The sequence below is a fragment of the Dama dama genome, chromosome X (genome assembly GCF_033118175.1).
Source record: "Dama dama isolate Ldn47 chromosome X, ASM3311817v1, whole genome shotgun sequence".
Taxonomy (NCBI): Eukaryota; Metazoa; Chordata; class Mammalia; order Artiodactyla; family Cervidae; genus Dama; species Dama dama.
The window spans coordinates 43,796,366-43,808,529 of NC_083714.1; the positions used below are offsets into that span (position 1 = coordinate 43,796,366).

The 12,164-nt window shown below is 39.2% G+C and overlaps 1 pseudogene; it reads right to left on the reverse strand.

The window, feature by feature from the left end:
* Window positions 1-4,801: 4,801 nt before the first annotated feature.
* LOC133052626 (glutathione S-transferase Mu 4-like) lies at window positions 4,802-5,492 on the reverse strand (annotated as a pseudogene).
* Between the last annotated feature and the right edge of the window lie 6,672 nt (window positions 5,493-12,164).

Genomic DNA, 12,164 nt, shown 5'->3' on the forward strand with positions numbered 1-12,164 from the left:
ACTCAGGCTCAGTCCTTACCCTAGGCAATGCCGCCCGCTCCTCTCCGTTCCGCCCCCACTTGCTGGTGGCGGATGCGGGCGTCTGGGGTACTTTTCTGCTGGGAGTTGCTTTTAGGCACGTAATCTGTGGGTTTTATTTATTGTTCCCCTCCCAGTCAGGTTGCCCTCTGAGATTCAAAGACTTCCCCCAGACCCGCCAGTGCGAGGGTTTCCTGGTGTTTGGAAACTTTCTCTATTAAGACTCCCTTCCCCAGACGGATCTCCGTCCTTAGCTCTTTTGTCTCTCTTTTTATCTTTTATATTTTGTCCTACCTCCTTTCGAAGACAATGGGTTGCTTTTCTGGGTGCCTGATGACCTCAGCTAGCGATCAGAAGTTGTTTTGTGAAGTTTGCTCTGCGTTCAATTATTCTTTTGATGAATTTGTAGGAGAGAAAGTGGTCTCCCCGTCCTATTCCTCCGCCATCTTGGCTCCTCTCCGGACTCTGATTTCTATCAAGAATTCTTAAGTCAACAAGCCCTCCATGTTGTGCTTACATTTCTCTCCACCTCATCCTCCACTGTGGTCTAACAATGCATCCAGGTAAGAAACAAAGGGTAATTATGGGGCTTACTTTGCATCTCTTCTCTTCTTGTGTGGATCTGTCTTCTGTTGCCTGTTGCCCAGTGATTAAAAACTTCGTTTCATATGTTTTGTACAATTTTCTTTTTTTTTTCATTTATTTTTATTAGCTGGAGGCTAATTACTTTACAATATTGTAGTGGTTTTTGTCATACACTGACATGGATCAGCCATGGATTTACATGTATTCCCCATCCTGATCCCCCTTCCCACCTCCTTCTCTACCCGATCCCTCTGGGGATCACATCAAGAGGGCTAATCTAGTCCTAGTTATTCCATCATGGCTTGAAGTAGAATTCGGCACTATGTTTTTAAGATCTAATCATATTGTTATGGTTTACTCAAGAGATGCCATTACAAAGACGGTAATGTGAATGCTTGGAGTTGTGTGACATAGGTTCCTATGTGTATGTCTAGTCCATTCTTCTGTTGTCTGGCATTTAATGATTTATATCTACCACATCATATCTATGCTTTCTATCAGTGGAAGATCCTCTCCATTACTGGATTAGGTATGGTATATTCTTCTCAATAATCTTTACAAGTTTACTCAGATAGGCTCACAAAAGCTGGTTAATTTTTAGGAAGTGTGCAAAGCTGGCTGTTAAAGAGACATTATTATACACTAAATTGTATAAAATTTCAATTAGATAAATTATATAAAAATCAAAAGTAATAAATATTCAAAACTCATCACTTCCTAATTATTTTACTATATAGTATGATTATCTTTGCACTTATCATCATTTATGCATGTTCTATTTCTATTGTAGAAATGCTGTATAGTGGTGTACTAATGCATATCTCTTCACAACTTCGTGTTCAGTGACATCATATTAGTAGCAAAAATCAGCAAATGCCACAAATTACTGGGGTTGCCGAACTGTGGAAACCCAACCTACTGCCTAATTTTGCCCATTTGTTGACATAATGTGTATGATGGCTTTTGTGCTACACAGCAGAGTTGAATAGTTCAATAGTGACAGAGACCATATGACTCACAAAACCTAAAACATTTCTTATATGGCCCTTTATAGGAAAAGTTTGGTGACCTCTGATTTATTGTTTAATTAATTGTTTAGGCTTAGGAAAGTGATGAAGAAAATGTTAGTAATATAAATAAATTTTAAAGTATATTAGGTCTGTAGCTGTTACATTGTGAATAACAAAAATGTTTGAGGAAGTATTCCTCCAATATTTGATTCAGCAAAGAAGTTGCTCAGATCACTAGCAAACACACCTACATCTTCACTGCTTCACTTTTGCCTTCTTCCTAATGCCTGTTCAGTCGCTCAGTCATGTCTAATGCTTTGCAACCCCATGGACTGTAGCCCTCCAGGCTCCTCTGTTCATGGGATTCTCCAAGCAAGAATACTGGAGTAGGTTGCCATTTCCTACTCCAGGTAATCTTCCTGACCCAGGAGTCAAACCCACATCTCTTGCATTGCAGGTGGATTTTTTACCACTGAGACATTGGGGAAGCCCTTGCTGTCTTCCTGACATGCACTAAAATATCAACCAACATTCATATCAGATCTACACTCCTTCTTGGATTGCATCCACAGGAAAGCACTTTGGCAAAAATCAACAAAAACATTCTATGAAAATCAATTAATTCTATGGAAGTTACAGTAAATGTATTGTTTGTCATTATTTATGAACTGTATGCTATATGCATAGATATCAATAAAGTTCATAGAAACTATATAATGTATACACACAAACATATATACTATATATATATATATACACATATATATATGGTAAAGCTGTATATTTTTTCTTTCTGCAGAGCTGGTTGTTAAGTACTTGTAAGCACACTATAGGTCTACATGTTAAGATACCACCAGAAAATATATAAATAGTTCAATTTTCTTTATTTCTGCCAACAATTGGCAGCATCCAGTTTCCTAATTTTAGTCAAGTAATAGATATAAAGTGATACCTCAATATTTCTTTAGTTTGCATTTTTTAAAATCACCAATCTGTTTGAGCTTTCCTTTATATATTTGTTAGTGTTTTGAATAGATAGATAGATAGATAGAGCCAGATTCTGACCTTTCTCTTGTTTCATTGATTAATTCATATAGTCTTGTTGAAAGTATCATATTATTTTAAACATTTCATGATTAAGGGAAACATCAAACATAAATAAAACTAGACTGATTAACATAATGAACTCCCATGTAATCATTGCCAAACCTCCGTAATCATAAACTCACAGTCATTTGAAATCTATATTCCACTCACTCTCCACACCTTCTGTATTGTTTTCAAGACAGACTGAGACATGCCGTTTTATGTGTAAATATTTCAGTATGTATCTTTTAAAGATACAGAATTAAAGCAAAAACAATCCGAATACAATTATGACAAGAAGAACAATAACTCATTGACATGATCAGATATCTAATCAGTGTTTAAATTTCTAATTGTTTCATAAACGTGTCTGTAGTTTTTAACAGTTTGAATCAGAATCCAAATAAAGTGTGATTCATTGATATGTCTCTTAAAATGATTTTAATTTGCTGGTTCTGCCCTCCATCTCTTTCCCTTTGCATTTCATTTAAGAAAGAAATTTGATTATTTTTTTCCCGTGAAACTTCCTATTCTTGATTTTGTTGAATGCATTTCTCTTCTGTTATTCAATATGTTCCTCTGTTTTCTGTATTTCTTATAAAGTCATAGTGGAATCTAGAGACTTTATCAGATTCAGGTTTGGTTTTCTGAGAAGGTGACTTCCTAAACAGTGGTGTTTTCTTCCATCAGGAGGCTTTGTTATCTTTCTTTTTGTGATGATCAGTGTCTTGATACATTATTTCATTGAGGAATACAAAATAATGAAATTGTAATTCTTTCACTTCTCCCTTATTTTTGGTTGGAATACTTCAATTAAGAAAAACATCCCCCTATCTACTATTTGGTTATTCAATGGTACAGTTCATTTGGGAGTCAGAGTAACAGCTTGATTCTTCTCCTTTATTTACATATTTTCAAAATAATAAGTTGGTTTATTAGCATCTTTAAAAGTAACTAATTAGTCTTTCAAAAATTTGTTTTATGTCTTTGGTATCATTGTAAACTCATGGATTTAAACATAATTGATGTGCTTCAATTTATGGCAGTCATTATTCTTATTGATGCTGAACTTGATTACCTTTGGTCTTTGGGAGCTTCTTCAAGTTGGCTCCTGGGTGGGTCCTTTCAGCATGACTTAGTGATTTCTGTACTGCCTCCTTCCTATATGGCAAGCCAATGTGTTCCAGGTTTATCTTGGACATTTTCTGTCTTAGACCTGCAATCAGCCATTTCTTTAAGTAGCTTTGGTTTTGTTTAGTGGGAAATGGTGTTTGAGGACCACAATCTGGGTAAGGGTGTTAGTTGCTCAGCCATGTCCGACTCTTTGCAACCCCATGGACTGTAACCCACCAGGCTTCTCTGTCTTTGGGATTTCCCAGACAAGAATAATGGAGTGGGTTGCCATTTCCTTCTCTAAGGGATCTTCCTGATCCAGGGGTGGAACCTGCGTTTCCTGCGGCTCCTGCATTGGCAGATTCTTTACCACTGAGCCACCTGGGAAGCCCCTGGTTAGCATACATTCAAAAAATATTGCTACAGATTTTAAGTATGTCAGTATCTAATGGAACATTGTGATCTCTTTAGTTCTTATTTTTCAAAGGTAGCTATTTGTGGACCTTTATTTTTCCATGTAAATTTTATTTTATTTTACTTATTATTATTATTATTTTTTGTGGTTAAGGCTTTATTGGTAATCAGGCAGGGCTGGGTAGGGAGCACACTGGTGGATCATGGTCGGTGTACCAGGCCAGGACTAGTCTTCAGGGCAGTGCGGAGGAAATCAAGCCTAAAGTCTGCAGGCCAGGGTTCTGGTGAAGTGACTCATGGCAGAAAAAAAAAAAAAAAAAACACAGAAAGGAAGGACGGTCTGGTTGTCTTTGGAGCAGAAAGCATAACGTCAGGGGATGGCTTCACTGAAGAAGAGTGGGATGCTGCTGTAGAGTTTTAAAGATCCTGGATGAATGGGATTGGGAAAGAGTTGGAGCCAAATAAAGCCTAAGTGGAGGCAAATGGAAAGAAAGGAGAGACTGAGGTCCTGGGGTGCAGGGAGGTCCAGCAAGCGCAGCACTGGCTATTGGATTCATCTCCTGCATTCCAGGGTGCTACTTATTGCCACACATGGCTATCCTTGAACATAAAGGGTGTGGGAGGAAGCAGCTGGACTAATGTATGCAGAGATCCTCCTTAGGCCCTTAAAGCAGGTGAGGAAGTCTTTCAGCTTTAGGAATTCATCCAGGCACTTGGGGTCAAATATAAAGTGCAGGCCAGGAAACCCACATAGGTGAGCTTGTCCCCTGCACACCAAGTCCTTGTCCCCAGAACCTCTGAGTAGAGCTTCATATTTTCAGGGATCTCCTTCAGGTATTGAGACTTCGTTTTCTCAGAGTGATGGCGGTGGCAGACTCGGACCAAGTCATCAGCAGTGTCTGTAGCCCGGTTCTCCATCACGGCCATGCACATCTTCTCAGTCTCACCACTCATGTTGTGCTTGTGAGCAGTGGAGTCAAGGGTGGCCTTGCTCTGGGTGAGCTTGTGAGCCCCATTAATTAAATAGAGCAGATTGGGGAAGTCTAGGCCCAACTTGAATTTTTTACTTAGCCACTGGCTTCTGTCATAGTTGGGACTGTCCCCTATTCTGTACTTCTCCTCATAGTTTGAGTTTGTGCATTCCAGGAGCAGGCAGACTACATGAGCTAGCCTGTGGAGGTGCCAGTAACCCAGGGTCATTGCTATGATCAGTCTATGGATCCAGGCACCCTCTCCACACCACTGAGGTGGAAGTTCACCCTCCATGTATATTTTAGAATAAGTTTGTCAAGTTCCTCAAAGAATGCAACCAGAGTTTTGATCAGAATTTTCTTTTTATATATCACTTTGAGGTGAATTGACCTTTAACAGTATTAAGTTGTCCCATGGAAGATGCTGGAATGGCTTTCCATTTATTCAGACCATTTTATAGATCTTTTGTGTTTCTTTTTTTTTCGCCATTGAGGTCTTGTATGTGTATATCTGTCTGTCTCTCTCCCCCTTAAAAAAAACCTGCCTAAGACCTGTCCATATTACTATTTTTTCAAAGAACCAGCTTCTGTTTTTTAATCTTAAATGTCCTTTTTTTTTTTTTTACTATTTCATTGATTTCTTCCTTCCTTTACTTGTGTTATTTTCTTTCTCCTGTTTTTCTCTGAGTTTGCTCTGTTGCCCTGTTTCCAAGTTCTTGATCTAAATGCTTAACTCTTTTAAAAATTTGATTTCCTGATAAATGTATTTAAAGCCTTAAAGTTCTTTTTGTGTCCCACACATTTTTGACCTATGGTGTTTTAATTGCCCTTGAGTTCTAAGAATTTATAATTTTACTCACGATTTACAGTTTTAACTCAATAGTTTTATAGTAATGTTACTACACAAACATACAAGAGTATTTTTTTATATTTTGTATTTCTCAGACTTGGTTTTTAATTTATTTGTGATATTCTTCAGTTAAGTTCAGTTCAGTAGCTCAGTTGTGTCCGACCCTTTGCAACCCCATGGACTGCAGCACGCCAGGCCTCCCTGTCCATCACCAACTCCCGGAGTTTACCCAAACTCATGTTCATTGAGTCGGTGATGCCATCCAACCATCTCATCCTCTGTCGTCCCTTTCTCCTCCCACCTTCAATCTTTCCCAGCATTAGGGTCTTTTCCAATGAGTTAGCTCTTCGCATCAGGTGGCCAAAGTATTGGAGTTTCAGGTTCAACAACAGTCCTTCCAATGAACACCCAGGACTGATTTCCTTTAGGATGGACTGATTGGATCTCCTTGCAGTCCAAGGGACTCTCAAAAGTCTTCTCCAACATCACAGTTCAAAAACATCATTTCTTTGGCACTCAGTTTTCTTTATAGTCCAATTCTCACATCCATACATGACTACTGGAAAAACCATAGCCTTGACTAGATGGACCTTTGTTGACAAAGTAATATCTTTGCTTTTTATTATGCTGTCTAGGTTGGTCATAACTTTCCTTCCAAGGAGTAAGCATCTTTTAATTTCATGGCTGCACTCACCATCTGCAGTAATTTTGGAGCCCCCAAAAATAAAGTCTACCACTGTTTCCACTGTTTCCCCATTTATTTGCCATGAAATGATGGGACCAGATGCCATGATCTTAGTTTTCTGAATGTTGAGCTTTAAGCCAACTTTTCACTCAATCCTCTTTCACTTTCATCAAGAGGCTCTTTAGTTCTTCACTTTCTGCCATAAGGGTGGTATCGTCTGCATATCTGAGGTTATTGATATTTCTCCAGGCAATCCTGTTTCCAGCTTGTGTTTCTTCCAGCCCAGTGTTTCTCATGATGTACTCTGCCTATAAGTTAAATAAGCAGGGTGACAATATACAGCCTTGATGTACTCCTTTTCCTTTTTGGATCCAGTCTGTTGTTCCATGTCCAGGTGATATTCTTAGCTGGTTGCATAATTTTATTTTTCTGGAAGTAGCAAATTGCCCTTCTCGGATGGACTCAGACCATAAAGAGTTCAGATTATGGTATAGGTTGTTTGGCCAGGTTACTTAAGCTGAAAAGATTTAACATTTAAAAGGTGAGATCTTGATTAGTTACTGTAAACCTGAATTTGATTCCCCGGTCCTTACCATATGATGTTCCCAAGAAAGAATAATGGTAATATATGTGCTCTCTACCTCATTGCTGACAAAACACTTTTCATAACCACTTTTAACTTCAGTCACCCAACAGCCTGGTGAGGTAGATAGGAAAATCATTTACCTCTGACTTCATCTGTCAGACAGCTTCAAAAATACTTCCAGACCACCATGGATTGTTGTGAGGACTAATTAATGAGAACCAATAAACCTTTCTTGCTACTGCAGTGGGTTGTGACACTCTGGTGAGATAATGGATATGAAAGTACAAAGGCATACAGGCTTCTGAGTTATTATTTTGATAGTAGAAACAGTCAAGTTCCTCCTTGTTAGAGCACATTTAGGAAAGGCTGGAAAAGGATACCATGAGTGAGCACCATATCTTTTGCATGGATCTGATGTATGTTCACTGATCAGTTAAGTATCAAATGGCCTAACTGGCACCAGGGTCAACTTAGGTGTGCCACCTGGGCAGTCACATAGGGACCCCACCCCCAGAAGGACTCCATAATTGGTTTTGCTTTGTTTTGTGAATGTGGACTATTTTAAATGTCTTTATTGAATTTTTTGCAGTATTGCTTCTGTTTTTGTTTTTTGGCCTCAAGGTATGCAGAATCTTAGCTCTCTAGCTAGGGATTGAACATTTACCCCCTGCATTGGAAGCTGAAGTTCTAACCTTCGCACCATCAGGGAAGCTTTACTGTTGTCTTCTAAAGATTCATAACAATGTTATCTTTGATCTGTGTTTTGTAAATGAAATCTGATGAAATAATGAAGGAGGTGCATGAACAGTGGAGATGTGCTTGATGGTAGCGTGTGCACATGTGGGCTTAGGTTCATAGGAATGGCAGGTTATGTGGGCACAAATAGACCTTTTGTATAGCCTGGCCCACATAGGGCCCCAAGGCAGTCAGCCTAGGAACTGGGTCCAGACTGGTGCTGTTCAGCGTGGGTGGCCACAGCGGCAGAAGCAGCAGCCCTGGTAGCAGGAGCTGTTGGTGCAGGAGTGAGCAAGGACTCCACCCTGGGACACTTCATGGGGAATGGGCTTGCCTGTCCGTCCCTGTAGGATTTACACAAATATGAACTTGACATCCTGAGTTCCATGACAAGAACTGCTCTCAGTTAGGCATTAAACTTTGTCAGTAAATTAGTACAAAATAAAGGTGTGCATGTGGAATGGTAATAGTGTATATATAAAGGAGTTATTAGAATTCTAAGAGTTTAGACTCTGCTTTTGAAAATTGCTGAAACATTGCAAAGTAAATACCCACAGGAGGTTTAGACATATAAGTTAAATTTAGGGATCATCCTATTCAACAGAAAAGAACACTGTTTTCATATGCAGCCTCGAATGAACCACTAATTAATGAGGAACAGAAATTTTAAATTAATTTTCCTTATAATTGAATTATACACATATCATAAAGCCACTTTTGGTTTATTGTACAACCCTCATAGTGGCTGACTTTATTTTTCTGGGCTCCAAAATCACTGCAGATGGTAATTGCAGCCATGAAATTAAGGGACGCTTACTACTTGGAAGGAAAGTTATGACCAACCTAGACAGCATATTGCAAAGAAAGCAAAGACATTACTTTGTCAACAAAGGTCCATCTAGTCAAGGTTATGGTTTTTCCAGTGGTCATGTATGGATGTGAGAGTTGGACTATAAAGAACACTGAGTGCCTAAGAATTGATGCTTTTGAACTGTGATGTTGGAGAAGACTCTTGAGAGTCCCTTGGAATGCAAGGAGATCCAACCAGTCCATCCTAAAGGAGATCAGTCCTGGGTGTTCATTGGAAGGACTGATGCTGAAGCTGAAACTCCAATACTTTGGCCACCTGATGTGAAGAGCTGACTCATTTGCAAAGACCCTGATGTTGGGAAAGATTGAGGGCAGGAGGAGAAGGGGATAACAGAGGATGAGACAGTTGGATGGCATCACCAACTCAATGGACATGAGTTTGGGTGAACTCCGGGAGTTGGTGATGGACAGGGAGGCCTGGCGTACTGCGGTTCGTGGGATTGCAGAGTCGGACATGACTGAGCGACTGAACTGAACTGAACAACCCTCACAAGTTATAGAAAATGTTAGAGGAAAAATTAATGTATTATTATTATATAAGTATACATTTAGAATTAAATTCGGACTTACACAAAGCTGATTTACATGAATTAAATCTTTTCAGAAAAATAGTTACATGAGACTCATAAATTCTAGATGGATCAAAATTTGTACATTAACCCAAAGTTGCTACAGGCCATAAAATACTCATATCAGCTCCCGTAACAGTTGCATCAGCAGGAAGTTTCCTTCTCTAAATTTGAAATTATTAAAAATCATTTGCCATCTTGCATTTGCCAAGAGAGACTGATGGCACTTTCAATTATGTCAGTTGAGAACAAAGTTGCTAAAAGTATAAATTTTGATAACCTAATATGTAAATTTGTAGAATACTGAGCCAGAAAAATCTTACAATCAATCAAAATATCACATTATAAAAGTATTAGGAAATTTATTGTGTTATATAATATTCTGACACCAAAAATATTTTTTACAATTTGTACATTTATGTTGTTAATCATTGTGGTAGACAGATTAATGTCCCTCCAACTCCATCCCCAAAACATTCATGTCCTGATCCCCAGAAACCTGTGGTTATGTTACTTTACTTGGTAAAAAACACTTTGTAGTTGCAATTAAATCAAAGATCTCATGATGGGGGGATTATGTTGGATTATCCAGGTGGGTCCAATGCAATTGTAACAGTTTTTATAAGAGAAAGAGGGAGGAAGGAGAGTCAGAAAAGGAGATGTGATGAAGGAAGCAGAGATGAGGAATAATAGACAGGGCAGGAAAAGCAAGAAAGAGATTGGAAGATGCTCTGCTTCTGGCTTTGAAAATGGAGGAAGGGGCCACAAACCAAGGGATGCTGGTAGTTGCTGAAAAGGCAAGAAATGAATTTTGCTCCTAGTGGAGCCTGCAGGAGGAATGCAGCCCTGCTGATGTCTTGAATATAGGACTTCTGAGTGCTCGCTTCGGCAGCACATATACTAAAATAGGACTTCTGAGCTCCAGAACTGGGAGATAATACATTTGTGTTGCTCTGAGCTACTAAATTTGTATTAATTTGTTACAGCAGTTGTTGAGTCACTTAGTTGTGTCTGACTCTTGCGACCGCATGGACGGTAGCCCGCCAGGCTCCTCTGTCCATGGGATTTCCTAGGCAAGAATACTGGATTGGATTGCATTTCCTTCTCCAGCGGCCCTTCCCAACCCACGGATCGAATCTGCATCTCTTGCACTGGCAGGAAGATTCTTTACCCGTGAACCTCAACATAATGATTTGGAAATCATCAGGAATAATAATTTGTACCATTGAAAACAGGTAAGACCACCCAGAATGAGTAAAAAGAATGGTGTTCCTAGGCCTATCCATTCCACAATACATATGTAGTTTGTTCGGGTTTTTACATAATGCTTAACAGAAAAACCCAAACGAACTTTTTGGCCAGTCAAATACATACACAGAGGTGTTTTTTGTTTGTTTGTTTTTTTAAGAAATACACAAATAGGAATTCAGTTCAGTCACACTGTTGTATCCAATTCTTGTGACCCCATGAACTGCAGCACACTGGGTTTCCCTGTCCATCACCAACTCCTGGAACTTGCTCGAACTCATGTCCATTGAGTCAGTGATGCCACCCAAGCATCTCATCCTTTGCCGTCCCCTTCTCCTCCTGCCTTCAATCTTTACTAGCATCAGGGTCTTTTCCAATGAGTCGGCCCAACTCTCACATTTATATATGACTACTGGAGAAACTATAGCTTTGACTAGGTGGACTTTTGTTAGCAAAGTAATGTCTCTGCTTTTTAATATGCTATCTAGGTTGGTCATAGCTTTTCTTCCAAGGAGCAAGCATCTTTTAATTTCATGGCTGCAGTCACCATCTGCAGTGATTTTGATGCCCCCCAAAATAGTCTGTCACTGTTTCCATTGTTTCCCCATCTATTTGCCATGAAGTGATGGGACTGATTATATTCTTTGCAGCCAAGATGGAGAAGCCCTATACAGTCAGCAAAAACAAGACTGGGAACTAACTATGGCTCAGATCATGAACTCCTTATTGCCAAATTCAGACTTAAATTGAAGAAAGTAGGGAAAACCACGAGACCATTCAGGTATGACCTAAATCAAATCACTTATGATTACACAGTGGAAGTGAGAAATAGATTTAAGGGATTAGATCTGATAGACAGAGTGCCTGATGAACTATGGATGGAGGTTCGTGACATTGTAGAGGAGACAGGGATCAAGACCATCCCCAAGAAAAACAAATGCAAAAAAGCAAAATGGTTGTTGAGGAGGCCTTACAAATAGCTGTGGAAAGAAGAGAAGCAAAGGAGAAAAGGAAAGGTATACCTATTTGAAAGTAGAGATCCAAAGAATAGCAAGGAGAGATAAGAAAGCCTTCCTCAGTGATCAATGCAAAGAAATAGAGGATAACAATAGAATGGGAAAGACTAGAGATTGCTTCAAGAAAATTAGAGATACCAAGGGAACATTTCATGCAAAGATGGGCACAATAAAGGACAGAAATGTTATAGATGTAACAGAAGCAGAAGATACTAAGAAGAGGTGGCAAGAATAGACAGAAGAACTATACAAAAAAGATCTTCATGATCCAGATAATCACAATGGTGTGATCACTCACCTAGAGCCAGACATCCTGGCATGTGAAGTCAAGTGGGCTTTAGGAAGCATCACTACGTACAAAGCTAGTGGAGGTGATGGAATTCCAGTTGAGCTATTTCAAATCCTGAA